At 43.2% G+C, this 20920-nt stretch overlaps 1 long non-coding RNA gene across 1 annotated transcript in view; it reads right to left on the bottom strand.

The window, feature by feature from the left end:
- Positions 1-19637, bottom strand: part of LOC104913533 — a 42547-nt gene extending 22910 nt beyond the window's left edge. Inside the window, exons 1-4 of the long non-coding RNA XR_004161582.1 lie at positions 19072-19637; positions 11064-11144; positions 9611-9790; positions 4760-4886 (exon numbers count right to left, since the gene is read on the bottom strand). This is a non-coding gene — a long non-coding RNA (uncharacterized LOC104913533). The remainder of the gene's footprint in view (positions 1-4759; positions 4887-9610; positions 9791-11063; positions 11145-19071) is intronic.
- Between the last annotated feature and the right edge of the window lie 1283 nt (positions 19638-20920).

Below are 20920 nucleotides of genomic sequence, written 5' to 3'. Positions count from 1 at the left end.
TTTGGAGAGACTTTATTTCCAGCCTGCAACATCTCTTTAGAGAAGTAAAGCCATCACTGAGGCTATAACTTGGTCAGCAAATCGAGGCACTCTCTGATTAGAAGAATTCAAAACTTAAGGCATTGCAGGTACACAGAGCTAGAGGTGAAAGCCCTGCAACACGTGGGGTGCCAGCAGTTGCTTCCAGGAGGGAGAACTTAAGCTTTGCACAATCTAAGCCAGTACCTATCAGGTTTTTCTTCAGTAGCTGTGGGGAAGGACTCATTCTTATTTTAGAGGTGAGGAAATGGGGATACTTTGTAAAGATAAATGTGATTTGGCCAAGCCAGAAAATATCCAGTGGCAGGCCCCAAAAGCCTAATTTTGTTGTCCTAGCCATAACTACCGCTCCTACTTCACTAATGATAGGGGTGAACTTTGAGATCTTTGCCCTTTCAGTGCTGGAGGCTGAATTTGCAGGTAAGTCTTTCTTGGCTCCTAATGAAAGGTTTGTATACCACTCAGGAATACAGAAACCCTTCTGGTGGACAAGCATGCTGGGGAGATTGACTGCTGCCAACAGCATAAACATCATCACTTCTCACTGGACACCTACCTCCTCCAGCACCCAACAGCCTGCCCAGAGCCAACAACAACCAGACTCCAGACAAGGGTTACCTACTGGCTTGGGGCTGTGAGAAACCTCAGTTCACCTATAATCACCTTTCTCAGCACAAGCAATCTTTGTCTGAGCTAAGAGCCATGGCCAGGGACTTCCCTCTGGACCAGCTACAAACTGCTTCCCCATACTCTCTGTAACTTCCAGAAGGAACAAAATCATTTGCTGCTCTGCCCTTAAAACCAGACAGGCGGTTTTATCACATGTTGCTCAGTGGATACCATGTTCCAGCCCTAGGGTGACTGCATATCACTGATTTAAAGCAGGACGAGGAGATGGAGGCCAAGAAGGGAGGCATACCCTCATATGTTTCCTGAAGGGGTTTTGTGCAGCTTAACTCACACTGGAAAATCTCCTGTTCTTATTCTGCAATTAAAAATAATTTTCCTGTCATTTTTTTCCTAGGTGAAGGAGAAAGAAATTGCAGAAGTAGGATACTAGAAAATCAACCCAAGCAGAAGAGCACCACTGAAAACGGGGTACAGACTGTGCTATTAAAGTACACAACTAAAACTGGATGATTGGAGCAGGCATGGCTTTTCAGGACCCTAGACATCTCTGCACCACTCAGGGAGCTGCAGTCGAGGTGGATCAGGTGCTCTGGGTGTTTCAAAGGGAGCTGTGTGGTGACAGCATCCCAGAGCTTTTGCTATAGCCAACTTTGAGAAAGGCTGTTGACAAGGAAGGGAATATAACAAATGCATAACTCTCATGACAAGGCAGGAAAGTATTTATAGCAACCTTGAACTTCATGGCAGGCTAAACCTACTGTGTTACTCTGCACATATAGAGAAACAAAACAAGACAATGTCCCCGTTCAGCTGGTTAGATAATCAAGCAGTGCATAGAAGCATGCAGAGAGAGACTGACATTCAACACTGTGTGTTGACTCAGAAAAGGAATAGTACAACATCAAGCCCAGCAGAAAGCAGCTCCTGAGGGCATCTCTAAAAATCCCATATCTTATTCCAAAGAGAAGAAACAAGTGAGAGAACCATCATTTGGAGAGTTTTAGGTGGATCAGAATTCCCACAAAACGACTGTATGCTGGCCAAGGCTTTGCAAAAAAAGGCTGATAATGCTTCAGAATGGGAGTGTAGAGAGAGCTGAGGGTATATGTAATATACTGGAGATGTGGGACTTGAGGAACTGGCCAGCAGGCTGGGTGTCGCTGTGCAGCAGGTCTGCTGGGCCTTTCAGCAAGTTGCCATGGAAGCAGAATTGCCATGTAATAAAGTAAAGGCAAGATGTGTAGGAGCAGGGGATTCCTTATGCAGCCTTTGGCAAGCTGCTGGAGAAAGGAAACATGCTCCTGCAGATGCAGAGGAGCTGTCAGGGGACAGCACGCTCCTCCCAGTTTGGCAGACACTTCGCAGATGTTTTAGCCAAGTCACGTTTTAACAGCCTCATGCCTCAGTTTCCCCAGCTGTAAGTTATTACAGGGATGTTTTGTGGCTGAATACAACCGCATACCCACAAAGCAAGCAGAGCTCTTTGGACAGATGATCCCAAGGAGTATAAAGCATTTACTTGAGATTTTTTCTTGTGCTTCTCTCTGATCTTGATGCTGTCACCTAAATAATTTACAACGTGAAGAAGGAAAGAAAAGACCAGAAGCAATCACACCAAAGCATTCAGCCTCCTCCAGGCATGGCCCAGGAGTTTTGAGTTCTGGGAAAGAAAGGAATGTGCTTCCCCCCTCTGCCCCTGTCAGACCTTCTGCTTGATGACATTGTTGATCCTTTTATGGATCTGGGGACTGATAGACTTTGAAGTCTGAGTGCTGGCACCCCCATTTATATGCTAGGAGTTGAAATGATCAAAGTTACCAGCATTTTCTGAAGCCTCATGAATGAGCTGGTTTGGTAATGAGAGCTCAGAATTCAAGGTTGGCTCCTAATCACCACAACAGTGCCACAAGCACACTGCAGGCAATCTGGTGGCCATTCCTTGTCTGCGTGATGTTAGACATGCCATGAGCTTCAGACTGAGGGCAGGCAATAGCATCGTGAAACATCATGCTATTTATCTGTTTTCCAGCATGAAGGATACATTCTGCAAGTAATTGCAGCACAGGATTTCCTATGTGAAATCCAGTTCTTCAACAAAGGCACTACTGACAACAAAAATCCTAGTTTAGCTTTTCAGATCCCAGCTAGAGCTTATAGATGTGACAGACAAGTAAAAAAAAAAAAAATTATTATTATTTTTTAGTGTGACTTTGATTTAGGAACTGCAGTCTGTTCTGGGTGTGATGTGGTCTGATCCTATACAGGGTTTTTTCGTGTGTTGTAAAGTGAACAGATTTGGGCTGGAGGGGACAGAAAGAAGACGTGGAGTGGCTCTGAGTTCACAACTGCCTCTTAACAGGCTGAGAGCAACTCTCAAGTGAGGCATATGGGACACAGATACGAGCTGCTTCCAGCCTGGTGTGTCTGGAAGGGGTGGAGGGCAAGAGCTTTGTGAGGGGTTTTATAACCTGCAGCCTGTGTGTCAAACCACCAGCTTACATGATCTGCGTCAGGTGCTCAGATATAAATCAAACTCCCAAATATGAGACTTCTTTGATTAACGTGCCCATTCACTCTCACATTCCTTGCAATGCTCTTTGAAATTTGAACAAGCAAGGCTCTGTCCCAGCATCCCCGTTAACTGCTGTACAAGCAAGTTCCCTGGTGGAGAGAGGAGCAGAAGGACACAGGCTGGTCAAACAGCCTTTTGATAGACCAGGCTTGCTCAGCATAGAAATGTTGGCTGAGTATGAATTCCAGCCATGAACTCTTGCTGCCCTTAATACTGAGGTCCTCTTTAGGAAGACTGCTCAGAGTGACAGCAGACCAGCCCCTGACCCTTCTCTGCTTAGACAGCTGTCCTTCAGATTCCAGCCTTGCAGTTTCATAGCATTTCAGTATACAGAGCACCCAAGATTCACTACCACAAAGATACTTGCATGTTATGCCACAACAGTCTGTGTCACCCTCATGACCAAAACCCTGTTTTTTTCCCCTGGATTTATACACATTAACCAAAAGCCATGAATTCCCAGACTCCCCAGGCACTAATAGATTGTAAATGAGCCAAGTGATATTCATTGCATTTCAAAGGGACCACAGAGACATTACCAAAAATGTCTTCGGAGTTTACAGTGCACCTCATGGATACAGTTTATCAGTATCTGTCCTAACTGGGAAGCAGTTATAGGCTGTAAAATTCACATCACATATCCTGTTACTGAGATATTGTTCTTGGCCCAGAGTTTCAGTTCAAAGACACCCAAACCTCATGCCTGAAATTCAAGACCACCTCTCTGCTTCCCATTCACCCCACGGTAAGGAGATTGATTTCACCCTTTGCAGTGATTTTTTTTAACTGGAAAACCATTAAAAACCAACATGCTGTTCACAGACATGTCACAGCTCTGACCTCAGTCTGGTCTTGTTGAGAAGCAGCCCCATATTTACACTGCCCAATACAAGTTCAAAGTGGACTGCTTGATTAAAAACATCAACAGTTTTAGTAAGTCAGATAATATTAAAATTGGGAAAACTACATTAGTCCAAGTAAAAACATCTCCTGAGAGCACTCAAAGACCACATTCAGAATGAAAGCAGAGCATATAATGAAAGCATAATCTACAGAGTTAGAAGGCTTTGTACCTGGACACAGCAAATGTCTTTGAGCAGACCCCCAGTTTGCTCCTGATATTATGGGAACTGTAGATGACAGTCTCCATTAGGCTGTTATTACCATATCCTGCAACATACCCAAGGAGAATTCAGATGCCTTCGCGTTTTCCCAGCTTAGTAGCAACAGCCTCCAGTAGCAGCCAGTCAAGAAGACTGTGTTCCTACTGCCTCCCTTCTTCTCCATCTCACTGCTGCTCTGGCTCTGCACTAAGTGTTCTGTTTTTATAGCATTCCAAAGCTCATCTTTGCTTGGCATTACACTTTCAAAGAAACAGTCAAATTCCAGCAGCAGCTGCCCAGACCGTCATGATTGACTTCTTTTCTCTGAAACACCGTTTCTTGAAAGCCGGCTGAAGAACCTTTCAGAAGCTGTCTACAACTAGAAAGGAATCAGTACTTACATTAAGAAACTTACCTTCTCCATTCTACTCTTCAGCTGCTTTGCACATCCGTTCTGCTTTGAGTGATAATTTTGTAAATTAAGAATTCAAGGAGGTATCAGTAGTCCAATAGTTACACATCCAACAGGAACACAGTCAGTCCTGGGGACACAAGAATTCACACTGATGTGTAGTCACCCAATTCCTCTCCCTTTGATTTGAAAGTTCTCTTAAGTACAAACTTTGACTGATAAGTCTTGAAGAATATCAGATCTTTGAGTAAGAACTGAAATCAGTACTGTTTTTATTAGGAACCATCAAATGAAAAAGGTCATTCAGAAGTCCTCTGTGACTTAATAAAGACATATATAATTTAGCTGCTTGAATTTCTTGTTAGTGAACGTAATTGTAGTATTTTAGTTTACTTGCCATTTCTTAACCGAAAGCATTTTCATTCTTTATGAGGCAGTCAGCAGGTGTACACATAAATTTATGTCAACATCTGAATACTACTTATTGCTCATTTAACTCAAAAATAAAAAAAAAATTGGACCACTTCTCAAAAAATAAATAAATAAAATGAGAATGCTGAGGAGCTAGAGCAGTGGTTTTCAACGAAAAAAAACCAGAAACAAAATAGAGAGGCTTTCTGAAATACTTTTTCCAAGCACTGTTGTTATAGGTGTTTCCTGAGGAAGTGACAGGCTTTTCCCTCTCCACCCCCCTCAAGTCTTACACCCTTCAGTTTTTATTTTTTCTCTTTAAGCACAGAATCTGAGAGGTGCAAGCAAAGACCAGCAAGCAAGCACAGTGGACAATTATTTAGATTTGCTTAATCAACGATGGGAAGAGAACCAGACTTTTGTAATGCCAATTCAGTAAAGAAAAGCAGGGATTAAAGGTAGTCTTGTGCTTAATTTCAGGCAGGTGCTTCACTGAGCTACGGCTTCTACAAAGCCACACAAAAGCATCAGTGCAATTAAATGCCATCTACTCTCTTTATGACTGTGCTTCAGTGCAGTGCTCTTGCAATTGGAAGCCATCTGGCTGGGGATGGTTTTATGTTCTCTGATTTTAGAGCTCAGGGCACAGTGAGGACTCCAAGCCCTCCATTCCTCCAGCAGCTTGGTCCTACCAGGGCAGTGCTGAATGAAAACAAAATCCCAGTTATGAGCAGTCCTCACAGACAGGAAAAATGAGCCTTCAAGGTAAGGATAACTTTATAAATTGGCCACTGCCTGTTGCCACTAATAGATCTAATTCTTGCTTCCTCCACTCAAATTTGGAGATCTTAAAACTTAAGACTTAATGGAGAAGGTGACAAGCTCTACACCTGACCCACAAATCCTGCAGTTCAGAGTGGAGAGATCTGGATTCGAAAGCCTCGCGTAGACGTGCTGGTGCTGCTACAGGGATTTCATGCTAAAAACCAAAAAGAAGACACCCGTCCTCTCTGTGCATACATGGATTCAACTCTACAGTACAGCACCTTCTCAGTGGAGCATGTCAGCTCAAAGATTATCGCATCTTACAAATTCAGCCAACAGTTGCTTCTGTAGGAGCACACACTGATCCAAGGCACAAGGAAAACGGTCCCCTTAGGACTCTGTTGCTATTGCATTCTCAGCAAATCTTTCACTCCTTTCCCCTTGTCTTCTTTCTCTTCCAAAACCAGTGTGGCCAATTACATCCCTGCTTTCACAAACACCTTTCCTAGCCATTTGAAGTGGAATACTCAGCAATGAGGCGTTACTTCTGTGACTAACGAGTTTCCAGGCTGCTAATCTAGAATTGCTGTTGGAAGGCAATATTTTACTCCCATTGGATTAACGTTCTTACACTCAACTATGCAAAGAGGTTGAAACCAAATCTTGGATATTCTGAATATCAAGAGCCCTGAGGAAAGCTACTGCAAGGTCCAGACTCTGGTCTTCATGCAGAAAAGATTTCAGTGAAACCGAGTCCAACTTACGCTCAGGTTGGATCCTACAGGATACAGGCCTTGGTGACAGCTTCGTGCATCATTCGAGGGCAGCTGCCCATGTAACTGATCAAGTGAAAGCACCAACAGCATGCAGAAGTGCTAAACTGTAAATCGAGGCAGACGGCAAAGTTCTGCTCTCAGTGCAGGCATACAAGCAGCTGGTGAAGTTGTCCTCTGGTTTTACACTGACACGCCTCCTTTCAGTTCAGCATAGTGACTCCTGATCAGTGCCAGCACCACTGAAAAAACCAAGCCAGCAACCCCTACCTCAGCTGAGGTTGCTAGTTAATGAGAATAGGGGCAGCACATTTTTAGCAACAGACCTTCATGGGCTTTTCCCATTGTTCCTTAGCCAGCATTGATCAGAGAACTAAAAAGGGTTGCGCCAAGTTCTCAAAAGATTTTAGTGTGAGAATGCAGACCACATGTGCTGAATGGTAAACAGCTCTTGCGAATCAGAATAAAAAGGTCTTTACAGTCCATGCAAACAAAAGTAAATGCCAGAATCTAAATGAAATGGAGCTTTCCAAAAGCCTGAGGCTACTAAGATGTCAGGGCTGAAAATGTAGCCTTGTTTCTTAGAAAGTCATAAAGAACATCCCATTATCTAGAGGTGGCCCTGTCCTGTTCCCAGCAAAGCACCAACGTTGGTCCTTTGATTCTCTTCACATTTCATCCCATCTGAGACATGCCTGCTCCTATCAGATTTCTTGAGCCTCCTAGTAAGTGTCATTGATTACTTTGTAGGAGGGTAGCCAGCAAAGAAGGGAATACTGCCAGTGAAGTAAACACCATTTATTAACGAACAGAATAACATGGAATACAGCAAACCACTTTAAGCCACACCACCCAAACAGTCCTAACACAGAGAAAGCTTTGAAATACTTTGTTTTTCTGTTTTAAAGATGCGCATGCAAATGAGAGCTGAATGAGAGAGAGAGTTATTACACTGGGGGATCACAAATCCCCAGAGACTTAAGTAAAAACACGTGGGTTAGAAAGGACTCCAATTTAGTCACTATAAAAGGACTGGTACTGCTGTATCCACGCTGGCTATTCAGAATTATTCCACAAAGACCCTCGGTCCTGCTTCAAATAGCCTCAGAAGCAGACCCTTTCAGGTCAGTGAAGCTTTGTGCAGGAGACTGCCTGGAGTTTTAACCCACTTGGGAACCAAAGGCTCCTGCCGGGATAAATCAAGAAAAAGTCCTAGTTGGCCCCAGGACACATTGCCTCTGTGGAGGCTGATGAATGCCTGCAGCTTTGAGGTTAGACAGCTTTTCGTTTGTTTAAACTAAGTTTTGGCTGCTGCAGCATAAACCTACTACTGCTCATGCAGTCCTCATAGGCTGTGCAGGACTGCTTCCTCCACTTCAGCACAACTGGTGGTGCAGCTGCCAGCAGCTGCTGCTCTGATTCTTCCAAGTGCACTTACTCCTTGCAGCTCTGCCAAGGGTTCCAGAGCACCACTGGCATGGAGCAGAATGAAACACACAGTTTCCCAGGCACGTCCCTCTCAACTCCCTTCTTTGGACCACTGCTCCCACTCTTTCCCTGTCTCAGTTTTCCCCCAAGGCACTAACCAGCACTACATCACTGATTTAAGTGAGGCTGCTCTGTTCACCCAGAATGAGAAGGTCCAACCTGTGCAGCAAGTCTCTATTGCCATGGCAAAGCAGGCAGTGAAAATTCCCTGAGGAAGTACGTACTACCTCTACCAGAAGACTTGCTTTATGTGGGCAAGGACAGTTCAAATCTAGGGCAAGGGAGGGGCACAGGACACTGAAAAATGCAATTTCACTAATAAGCCTTTAAAAGATAAGGTGGCTCATAGGAGAGAGATTCTAGGTCCTCCAGCAGGGCTGAAGAGATGTTTTGAGATTAGAAGTGCTTTAACACTTGAAGTTCATCTCATCCCACCCCTCACAAACTATGCTGATACCATTTTGAGAATACAGAAAGACAGCCAGCATCACAACCTCTACCCCTTCTCTTTCACCCTCAATCTGTACCCAGACCAACTATGTTAGAGTTGACAAGTTAAGAAAGCTTGTTAAAGCAGCACCAAACCTTGAGTTCTTTAGTTAGCTCTTTTATGGGCCTACAGGTGAACAGGGGAAAAAAAAATAATATATATATGGTTCACCTATCCAAAGAAATTCTTTCCAGTGCTATTTTACAGGTTTACACATTCCTTCAATGAACAGAAACCTCATAGCAAAACAGGCGTTCAAAAAACATGCTAAGCTACTGTGAAGTAAATTACTGACTTAACAGCCAGGCACCTACAGGCATAATTGGGTTTCATTTGAAGAACAAATTAAAGCAATATGCACATTAGCCTACAAGTTTGCAAGGGGCAGAAAGAGTCTGGAAGCTTTCCAAAGTGCAGAAGATTAGTAAATTTAGTCACACTAAAGAAGGACAATCTCCCAGGGATGGCCAGGCCCACACATAACTGCATCTAGACCCACAGACCCATGCCTGACTACATTGGCGCTCAGGCTTCCACGAGGCAGGCAGAACAAAGGCTGTATTTGAAATACAAACTGCAGTGAGGGGGAAGAGATGAGTCAACAAGCACATCAATGGAACCTGATGGAGACAGAGAAGGAAGCAGAGGGATGAGTACTTATGTGGATACTGCAGTGACTGGCTTCAAATTCCAAAGGACTTCACTGAAAAGTGCCTTTTGCTTTAAGTCCAGAAGCAGCCACAGTGATTTCCCCTCTCTTCCTCCAGTGTCAAGTCCAGCACTTTAACATCTCTTAGGCCTTTATTATTGCCTGTATTACTATTAAATCCCAATTTATGTGTTACTAAGATGAGGGTGGGATAACATCCCTGAAAAATGGAAAAACATCCTGCTCCCAAAAAAACAAAAAAACAACAACCCACTCACCAAAATACTCCATTGCAGGGACAGCATACCACAAGTCTCCTCAGATACACAGCACTTGCCATTGCAGGAATGTTTGACTACAGCAAGTGACTTCAGGATGTCTCTTCATAAAGGAATGGAACTGGCTTCCTTACTGGTTTGATCTCCTTCATCCAGACTTTCTCATGCTGTCACCTCCTTCTGCCAAAGAGAAAAGAAAAGGATGAAAACAATTAAGTAGCTGAAAGAGAAAATAACTAACAGACATCAAGGGCTTGAAACTTAAAGCAAGGAAGTAATTTATGGAAAGAAGGCGGCTTGAGAAAAGGCAAAATGGTAAAACAAACAAACAACAAAAAACCCACGTCCCCCAACCAAAAAAAAACAAAAAACAAAAAACAAACCCAACACAAAGTAAAAAAAAAAACAACCAAACCAACAGATGAAAGAAGTAGAGAGAAATAACGAAAGATAATGAGCAATATGTTATCAGCTTCAAAGTCTTGAATGTTCTCCTCCAGTTATTCCTAGGTTTTTCCTTCTCTCAAGCCTGTCCCTAGAAAAGCAGCTTTCCTTCAATCCTATTTCATTTTCCAACTCTCTACTTCTTCCTATTCACAAACAGGGGCAGATTTCATTGTTGTTTTCTCTCTTTTGTCTGAGAAGGCAACTCAAAATCTCAGCACCCACCTCACTCAGACAAAGCACCTGCATTTTGGCTGTGCAGCGCAGCCCTAGTTAGGGCAGAGTGACTGCAAGGCAATGCTTTTTTCTTAACAGTACAGTTCAGAGTCCTGCTCTATGGAGTCGAGGGACTCCTGTGACTTTGCTGAAGGGCACAGTCAGACCTTTGAAGAAGGGGAACAACTTGACATTAAATTCTGCTAGAGCAGTGTAGAAGGGTGGGTTGGCTGGTGTCAATTCAGAATATGAGACTGTAAAAATATTTGCCCTTGGTTCAACCTCATATACTTCATACAAAAGACTCTGTTTGAATAAAGGAATAGCCAGAGAGACATGAACTGAGAAGAGCCAAAAAACTCAAAGCACAGCTCCAATTCTCTTTGTCCGGAAATCTAACTGTTTTTGGAAAGAAACAAAAACACACTGGATGTAGACAAAGGAAGGGCAGGACAGATTTTTTGCTGAGGTTTCTCAGTTTTCCTTGATATTATTTAAGAAAGAGTGAGCAAATGTATTATACATAAAAAGTTCACAAGATGTGTTTTTTCCTCCTCATTGAGGGAAGCAGTTTGACTCTCAGATCAGCCTTAGCTTCCTGGATGGATACAGTTGTAGTTTTTCACTGAAGTGCGGGGTAGAAAGGAAAGCACCAGGAATTGTGCAATCTAGGTCTCACCCTGCCCCAGGACAAACTTCTTGCTTGCGTGGCTCACAATCAGTCAGGAGGGGACACGTCTTCGCTTTTGTAGCTGTTTGAGCTACAATACCCTCAGTATCTTCCCTGACCTACCTTTGCCTCAAATGCTTTGAGAGAGTTGGTGCATAGCACACTGAATGCCCGGGCCTTTAGTGATTTCTGATCCTAGAATGCCTGAAAATAAAAAAAAAAAAAAGAGTGAACATGGTGCAAAGTTATCAGGATGGAGTGAAGTTCCTCATTTAGGCTACGTTACTTCCAGCACAGCACTCAGATAACTGCCTTGGCAGACGTCGCTTTTGTAGCTAGTGACCCAAACTGATCCTCTGAGAGATGCTTGAGCCAAAACACAACAGTAAATACACCAGGCGATCAGTTTGGTGACAAAGCTTTCAGGGCAACAGAAACCAGTACAGCAGTGCTAAAGCACCAATATGTAGGATATTCCACTTGACTGTTTTTTTCCAAACATGCTAGAGAAGGTCCAGGCAGGCTTACCTGTGCCATACACTACCTCTTTCTTTTTAGGTATATTTAGCCAGATGGCAGGTATTTTATATTTAGAAAAACATTCATTCAGTAGGAAAACATTTCTGCAGGCAGGTTGACGTCAAGGGACTTGTTTTCTTTCTCCCTCTTCTGTGGGAGGAGAGTGCCTTGCACCAGACCCTGGAGCTGTTTGCAAGTAAGACCATGTGAGAGGTGAGCCTTGTGCTCCACAGCCACGGTGCTGATGGAGGACAGCAGCACAGCCAACTCCCAGGAGACACCAATGCTTGGTACCAGCAGTCTGAGGAGGGAAGGTGAGATCCATAGATACCACGCCTGGCGATGCAGATGTAACTTGGCTATGCACAAGAAGCAGTTTCAAATTGTTGTAGCCATTTGTATATTTGTTTAAAAATAAATAAACAACACTGAGAGGCAACACTGGTTGTCAGCCTCCTAACCTCCTAATGGGCTGAGAAAGGCAGTTAGACTGCTGCATTTAACACAGGTTTAACAAACAGAGAAGCATACTGCTAAGAGTCCTGTGAAGCAACAGCTCTGCCAGACAACCTCAGACACTTTCTGCTCCATTCAGAAGGCAACAAAATGCTTGCAATTTGCTTTGGTTTGAACTGGCCTTTGAAACTAGTGACTAGGATAGGATGCACCACTCTTCTGCACAATATCTATAGGAAACAGCAGGGTAATTTATGAGAGAAGTGATTAGTCTTCAAAGAACATCTTTCCAGCAGAAATCATTTTTTCTTCAAAGGAAAAATTGCTTTTGTCTTGTGAACTTGCATTTATATATAAAAAAAATAAAACTACTATTTATTTCACATTCACCACGTCTACAGCATGAGATGCGTATGTATAAAGGCCAAACAAAAGCCCTCAACATTTTGGAAGAGATATTGTCTGAAGAGAATCTCCCCACAACCTAAAGAGGGATTGTAACAAGCTCTATGGAAGCAACCAGCAGGGGCTGGCCTCTCCTGGTCCAGGAAAGCAGGAGCAAACAGCATGCTGGCATCTGGCGCAGAAATGAAACCTGTGGGGAACTCTGGCAGCAAGGAGTCCTCAGGGAAAACAAGCACAAGCAATTAGAAAAGCAGGACTGCAGTCCTGGCCTGGGAAGTTAGGCTTTGCCCTGCTGGACTCACTATCCAGCCTCACATGTCTGCCCCCCTTCCTGTAGCAAGGCTTCTGGGGCACCAAACTGCCTTGGAAGCAGTGGCTGATATTGTCCTGACCCAACACACTCTGAATGCTGCCCCCACCAATAAACTGGGCACGACTCTCAGAAATGGGAGCAAATGATATAGTTGATATGAGGCAAATGGTGCATTCTCTGTAGCTGGCAAGATCACGAATGCATCTGCTGTGGCCTCAACATGCTAAAGAACATGAACAGCTTGGGAACGGCTTGGATGTGTAATGCAATGCTCCTAACACCATCTTCCCTTCCCTGTGTTCCCTGGAACGCTTCCCTCTTTACTTAAGGAAAGCTGCATCCTTATACAAAGTGCTTTCTGCTGAGTGCTAGGACAATGAAAATGGATCACAAGCCTTGCTGGAATTAGTCCTAAGATGGGGACTGAACCATCCTGGAACACAGATGGGGTCAGGTCAGGTTTTTCCCTACAAACAGGAGAAGCCATGTGGTTTTTGTATAATTTGGAACATTTTCTTACAGAATGAAGATTGATTAGATGTCTGGAGTTCCCCAGAAACAATGTTGATAGTGTTAGCAGCCTGCACGCTACAAGAACCCATTCATAAAAATAAATAAATAAATAAAAATCCTCTTTTTTTTTTTTTTTTTAACTTTATGTTCTTGGAAAAAGAAGCTTATTGGGTAACTATCAGAATTCCTCTTTCATCACCTTGTCATAAACCCCACAGGCTCTGAATTCCTTTAGCAATCTCTCAGTAAAATTGTGACCTGCCTATTCTAGTAAATATACCTTTTTTACCCCTAAAAACCTGGAAACAACCCTGAAGTTGCACTCCTGCCCTTGCTCCTAGTTCTGCTAATTGAGACATCAAAGCAGATGAATAAGTGAGGTTGTGACAGCACAATCCCTGCACATTATCCTCTTTCTCTAGACCATTTTCAAACAGGACAACTAACTGCTGTCAACATAGATGTCCCTCTGAATTTTCAGCCATATAATTATCATTATTTCTACGAATGATGAATCAGCTGCTGTCTTTCTCTCTGTGGCAGCTGTACCTCGGGGGCAGGTGGTTGGTTCCTGGTTATATCTCATGCAAACTCTGACAGCCAGGCGAAATCTGCCATCCTAACTCAGTTCCACATCAAAGCCATGCCGTAGTTACAAGGAGTGAACTCCCCTCAGTCCCTCTGCACACAAAAGCTTTTCCACCTTCACAAGAGCACTGACAGGTAAGTCTGATACTTCAAACTGCAAAAGCATTCTAGAACCAAGATGGAAAAATTATTGCTGCAAGATGTAGATTAATGAAGAAACTGCCTAAAATTCAAACACCATGAAGATGCACTTAGAAATGGTCCCTGGCTGTGTAGGAAGCAGTGTCTCCTTAACTGCACTGGATTGGTATTTTGCTCTCTAACAGACAAAATGCCTTGGTGAAACACTTACAGGACAGCTGCATGCAAAAACACAAAGATACTCTTGCAGGTCACCAGCTTTTCCATCTATGCCCTGGTACCTCTTTGTGTTTGAGCTGCTAGTTCTCCACAGCTTCTGGAGTATCACGTGTATCCATGTAAAACAGAGCAAACAAGGTGCATGAATTAAGATAGCTGTTGGGGAAGAACAAATCAAACAGTTTCCCCCCTAGTTTGCTGGCATCAATTTTCTGCTGGTGAATAACCCCAGCAAAGATCCCTGGTACATTTTCACTCAGATTCAGCCCAGCCTCTGAACACTGAAAATTCAGGAGAGATTGAAATGGGACCAGGTTTCAATGAAAAGTTGTCTCCTAAAAGACACATTTAAATCCTTTATGCACTGAACACATTATTATGTTTAGGATATTATGCTGATCCTAAAAAGAGTTTTCAGATTTGCTCGCAAAGGGGACAGGTCCAGTGATCCAGTGCCATCCTCAGCCTTCAGTGATGCACACCAACCATGGAGACAGCAAGTTTGCTGGGGGTCCACGTCCTGAAGCAAGAGCTCAGACATCTGTAGTTAGCTTGGAGCACCACAGCTTCTCTCCACAGCTTCCTGGCAGGCTCTAACTTGGAGGACAGGGAGGGAAAGAAGAAATTTGAAAACACCCTTTCCTCTTTCAGAGGAGTGTGCTGCAAACAGCTCTGCCTGCCAGCTCTTGTGGTGCAGTTGCCAGGCAGTAGTACTGCTCTGCAGTCCAGGATCAACAAACTACACGTTTGCATTCTCACTAGAGCCAGCATTATTACTGCCACAACTTAACACCCTTAAACAGAGACTGCCACAGCTGTGAGAGCTGCCTTGGGAATGGGGACAATTGCAGCAACAAGTTGATGAAGGAAACAGAAGAATGGCTGCTATGAAACTTGTGGATGAAGCAAACACTTCCTTTCCTGTTACGTGTAAAAAACAAAATAGCCAGTGGTCAGATGGATGGGCCAACCACGCTGGTTGGTGACCTGACCACAGCCAACAAGTGCTGTGACTGCACACTGCTCCAGCGGGATCCTGTCTGTGACCATCCACCAGGCTGTCAGTGTGAGCAAGCCCACTGCCCTTCTGACTAAGGGCCTCTAATTTTCTCTCTCTCTCGTCAACAGCTTGTTTTTCACTGCCTTCATACCCATATTGTATATCCACCTGTTCTTCACTCTGCCCTCCCTAATTCTGCATGTCAAACAAGCTCCTTCTTCTTGGCAATTGCCATTTTCAGAAGAACTGCCTCACAGAGACCTACTGATCCTGGAAAGGGTCCACAGAGCCAAAATGTCTGTAATTTTCTCCACATCCAGTTTTCCAATTGAGCTAAAGATGCATTAGACCATGACGATTTGCATAAATTAAACTACATCCATTACAATTAGACTACTAAATATACATCATGTAAATAAGGACTGCTGTTCATTTTGAGTCCCAGAAATGCAGCAGAAAATGTGGCCACTTGTACAAATGAGTAGCCAGTTACTTGAGCTCAGCTTCAGAGATTCATCAGCAAGCAAGAAGTGAGAGCCTATTAAGCACTTGTGGCAGGAGAAATTAATTGAAATGCTGAAACATTTTGCTTTTTCTGCTCAAAGGTTGGACTCAGGCTGTTACAGACAGCTGGAACAGGCTTTAGATGGAGTTTAGGCATAATAATTGCAAGATAAGACTCGCTATCAGTATTTGTAGAGCGATCCCTTCACGGTGTGCAGCAAGAGGAATGGCTAGAGTGAATGAGATGATCACGATTCATTGCAGCCAAGGTTTTTTTTTTCCTCATTCTGACTCCTGTCAACCTCTCAGACCATGGACAGGATACAAATAATGAAAAGCACTGCTCTGAGCAGTTCTTCTCTCATGGGACATACCTTTCCCTGGTTCTCAAAACTACTGTTGCAGTCAAACTGCACCATGGAGGGACTTCTCCATTTCCTATACCTGAGGATGACAATGTGATATATTTCAGGAGCTATTACTGCTGAAAAAACTTTCTAAGCAAAAACCAGATAATTTTCTGAGACATCTTCCGTCTGTAGTTGGTGATTCAAAGGGAAATAATTAATAAAGAACTCTAAACTTTTAGGCTGTAGAATGCTCTCTGTCTCCTTGTTTATTACAGCAAACAGAAAAAGATAACCAGCCAGAGGGATGGCCAAATCACTTCATCACCTTCACTCTGACAAGCTCATACCTTCGGACCATCATGGTGGCTGAAGAGCTGTGGATGGCTTGAAATCAGGATTTATTTTTAGGTTTCCAGACTGTGTATATTCCTGCCAAAAGAGCCTGGTCCAAAGTTTATTTAAGTCCGTGATAAAAATGTCTAATGGCGTGAATGACCTTTGGATCAGCTCCAAAGAGTGTGCACTGATATTAGCAGTGGGGCTGGCTGGGGATTCCCTTTGGGAAGGCTGCCCAGTAAAGAGGTGGTTTTCACAAAATTGAAATTTTCAAGGAGAAAAACATCCTGATTTTGAACTCCTTTTCCTTTTCAGAATAAAGAAATAAAAATACACTTCTTTTTTTCTTTCAATTAAAGAAAGTCAAGAAGCAGTATTTTCTTCTGGACCACTTGGAACAAAATCAGAAAACTATGTTTTAGTCTGAATGTGTTCAATAAACCATTAAAACCTCATTTCCCTATAAGCATCCCCAATGCTGCCTCACAGGGGTTGTGGTTTAGATGTCTCATATTTCCTACAGGCCGTTTCCTTGAGGACTTCTTCCTCCATGATGCAAAGTGGACTCTGTCAACTCTGTGAGACATGATAGCAACTTCATACTGTCCCCTGAGAAATACAGTCAACAAATTCCTGGAAGAGAGTGGCCCAGTTTTGAGTAGCCACTTCCCGGGATGGAACACATCTCTAGGGCTTTGAAAGCTCTCTAGAAGCTGATCTGACCTTCATCGAACAATTGTCTTCCCTGGAGTTATCTGTACTTCAGATAAGGGAGGCCAGAATCACATATAGTCACCACCCAGTTGACAGGCAGTAAATGGTATGCGGAGCAAGCACCAGGAAAATCAACTTTTGATCTCACTGAAGGTGGTCCTCAAGCCAGGTCATGCTTGAGAGAATTGGCAAGGAGACTGAGGAGAGGCTGGGCTGCAGCTGTCTGTGCAGGGGCAGTCTGCTGTTAAACAGAATATTTGTCTTTCTCTTGCTGCCAATTTTGGAGCCTTTATAAATACCACACCTACATAAAATGGAATAAAATAAACGATCCTCTTCAGGAACCCCACACCCTTCCATCACCCTCCCTAAGAACTTCTCAACATCCAAGGGCTGCAGAGAGATGCAAAGGGAATTACTGTTAAAAATTACCCATCTGGGCAGGAGAACAATTTACGCTGGACTTGAGGCAAGGATGAGGTTCCATTTCCTACTGAGAGTCAAGTGAAAAATGTTATCCCAGGGCCTGCTGTGCAGTCATTGCAGCTTCTGCAGCATAGCTCGTAACCTGCACAGATGCAGTCAGGACACAGGACAGGCTCTCCTTCAGCCCCTCTTCTGTAGCTTGCCCTGCAGTGAATACTTCACAAGCATCCCATCACATCCTCACCACTAAGTCTGTCTCCTGTTGCACAAGGCTCTTTTGCCATGAAGTGCAAAGCTTAATTTGTTGATTATTTGGCAAGATGCCTTTGACCTTGTGAATGGATCTGGGGCTCAGCACAGGACTATTCCATGGAAGTCTTATACTCAAAGACCCATATTCACCAAATCCAGCAGGTAAAAAGAACTCTTAATATGTAGCCACCTGGTTTGCTCAGACAGAGTTGGGATTGAATGTACATGCAACACTAATTAGCTCTGAATCAAATGTTCAAAACACAGCTCCTGGGAGAGGATAATGCCACACACCTTCAAACTGGACCACGCAATTTATAGAAGTCAGCTCTGGAATACACACTACAGTGTGGCATTTACAGCACCCTTTTATTATTGTTATTATTATTGTTATTATTTTCCTTCTTACCTGGGGACTGAATGTTTGGGGACCGTGGAAGGAGAGGGCTTTACATCTGGAAAGCGTCAGATTTAACGCCCAAAGTCACCAGCCCAGGTCAGCTAAAAGTACATGTTTGCTTCCAGCAGCAGCTGTGCAAACTCCTGTTGCCTCGGTTGTGCAGGGTTTATGTAAAGACTCCTCAAAGACAGTGCCCTCTTTGTGAGCCCGGAGCTCTGCTGATCCCTGGCAATTCCAACCCTACTTTCAAAAGAAATGGGCCTAAAATGGCATTCCCACCGCAAACAGATGTGTTTCAGCCTCTGTCTAAGGCAGCATTCATTTCATCATGTAAAGGAAAACATCATAATTTAGGGTCACACGTCTCCTGCCTGTCAGGCAGGCACTGCCAGCTATTTTTACAGCATCCCAGGGTGTTGTGGCAGTCTAGAGAACAAGTGACACACCTTTCCAAAGGCTGTTCAGAATGATACCACTCAGGGAGAAGCTCTGAGCTCTAAGCTTTCATTTTGTCCTTGACTTTTTTTCTGACCAGAAAATATCTGTGTATACTGCATATTGTACCACAAGAACAAGCTCTCTCTCACTAGAAGCGAACAGTTCAACATACATACTCTGTAAGATAAGCCAAGTTTAATTCACTGACTTCAGTAGCTTTTGATTGCTTCTGTTTTCCAGTTTATTTAACCTAATCAACAAAATTCTAATTATAAACAGTGCAGTAAAAATACTGAGCATCAGAAAGAGGCACAAAAACCACTACAGAAAACAATCTCAAGCATCTTTGCCTTGTAGCCAAATATTATATCTGCAATGCAAACAAAACACCTCCATGTTTACAGTTTAGTGGGCGTTTTGATCACATAATAGCTTCAGGGTTCAAACCACTGTTCGTTAAAGTCAACGAGAATCTTTGCATTGACTTTAATGAGCTCTGAGTCAAGACTGGAACATTCAGCATTTTACCAAGAATTCAAACTGGAGAAAACCCTTACCTTGGTCTTTCTGAAAGCTGAATGATGGGAAGGACCACGCTCCTCTTGCTGTGCAGTTTCAGCCTCCAGGGGTAAAATGCCCTGCTGAGCCCCTCCTGGTGGTGCCAGAACTCCTCATGCTGAAAAGTCTGCTGGCAGATTTTATTACAGTAATTGCCCTAGAGTTAATATTGCATTGTAGAAAAAGAGGAGAGGAAAATGCAAGGGAACAAAGTCCAGATGATCAATCATCCTTTTTTACTGACACTGCCTGTATGTGGGTTGTTTTCACTGGAAATATACACCTAATAATTGGTCAGGTTCCTTGTTTTTTCAACATCATTTCTATGGTAAATGCCATTAGTTACCATGCCACGGTGATTTAAAGCTGAAAACCTACTGTGACCCAAACCAAAAGATAGATTAACTTATCTGCTTTTACAAGGAGTTGCTTGAAGCCTCATAGGAAATATTGTATGAACTTAAACTTTACGTGGCCAGTAATTACTTCTCCTGTTATTTTTCTATTAAAGAAATACAAAAGGAAATGAGGACTGGGTACATCATGGGGACTGAGCTGTAGTGCTTTTATTCTACAGGTCATCAATTCAGGGTAATTTAGCTGATGACTCCAGAGGTCTCAGCCCAGCTGCTGGTGGACAGGTGACTACACTTCCTCATCAACCTTTGCTAAATTCTTGAAAGCAATTAAGTAAACTTAGAGGACTTTGGCTAACCAGCCTAGCCCAAGCTTGTATCATGTATGGGGCTGTTATTTCAGACTGCTAAGCAGCTGGATACATGGTCAGACACTGACTAGTAGTAGTGTAGTAGTAGTAGTAGTAGTCAGCCCCTCTGAGCACCACAGAGGATCCGTCTCTGGTTATTACAGAAATCAAAAGAGGCTGAATAGATTCCCACTGGCACGGAGTTATTCCTGGATTGCCATGAAGGAGATATGTGTGTGAGGTATATGCTAAGAGCTGCTGATAAGGATAAAAAAGAGGGAAAATAGATTTTCAGTTCAATGACTTGTAAGAATGATTCTGGAGGTTGCTGAGTTCCAGGATTTATGGACTGATAACTCCAAGAAGGTTCAATTCATAGCTTCCATTCTTTTATTAGGAGAGATGCTGAGATCCTGAAACAACTAGCTGTCAGTAGTATTTTAGCCAGGACATGGGAACCAAAGACTTTTAACTTGAAAAGTTCCCTAGGACAGTGAATTCTGACTTTTTTTTTTTCTTTTCCATTTGTGGACTCTCAGCAATGATGAAGCTTCTGTACAGTGAATTTAAGCTGCCTGATTTGCTTTTCTTGGTTTCCTTCCACAAGTGACAAGTTGACAGCTACTGGTCTGGAAGAAGATGGCCTTCCAATCCTCAGGCCACCATATGGTGCACAAATCATTTCTTTTATGTCATACCTTATTCAGAGCTGCAGGAAATAGAGGTAATAGATGAATTAGGCCATCTCTCCTACTGTCCATCACATGTCACTGTGCAATGACCTGTTTTCAACGTGCCATGTCTCAACAGGCAACATGAGAGCTGTGGCTGTCCTTCCAAGCTTTATAAACATGCCAGATGGGGTGGATACCTGGAGAAGAAATGAGCCACTGACTCTGAGACATTTGAAGAGGGATAATATGTCATAAATCAAAGAGACACAACACTACTCCAATAGACTAGCCAAAAATGTGAACTACAGGAATTCTTACAGTAACTTCTGTTGAGTCAAGAATTTAATCTATAAGTTGCTCAGTGAGGATTTACATTTCCTCTCTGGTCCTGCACTCTTTAAAAAAATCTGAGCAAAATGTTTTTTCTTGGGGTGTGTTATCCTCACTGTTATCCAGGCTTCTTCATTA

This window comes from Meleagris gallopavo, chromosome 17 (genome assembly GCF_000146605.3).
Source record: "Meleagris gallopavo isolate NT-WF06-2002-E0010 breed Aviagen turkey brand Nicholas breeding stock chromosome 17, Turkey_5.1, whole genome shotgun sequence".
Lineage (NCBI taxonomy): Eukaryota > Metazoa > Chordata > Aves > Galliformes > Phasianidae > Meleagris > Meleagris gallopavo.
Note: the sequence above shows the minus strand (reverse complement) of the source record. Positions and strands in the feature narration are given on the sequence as shown.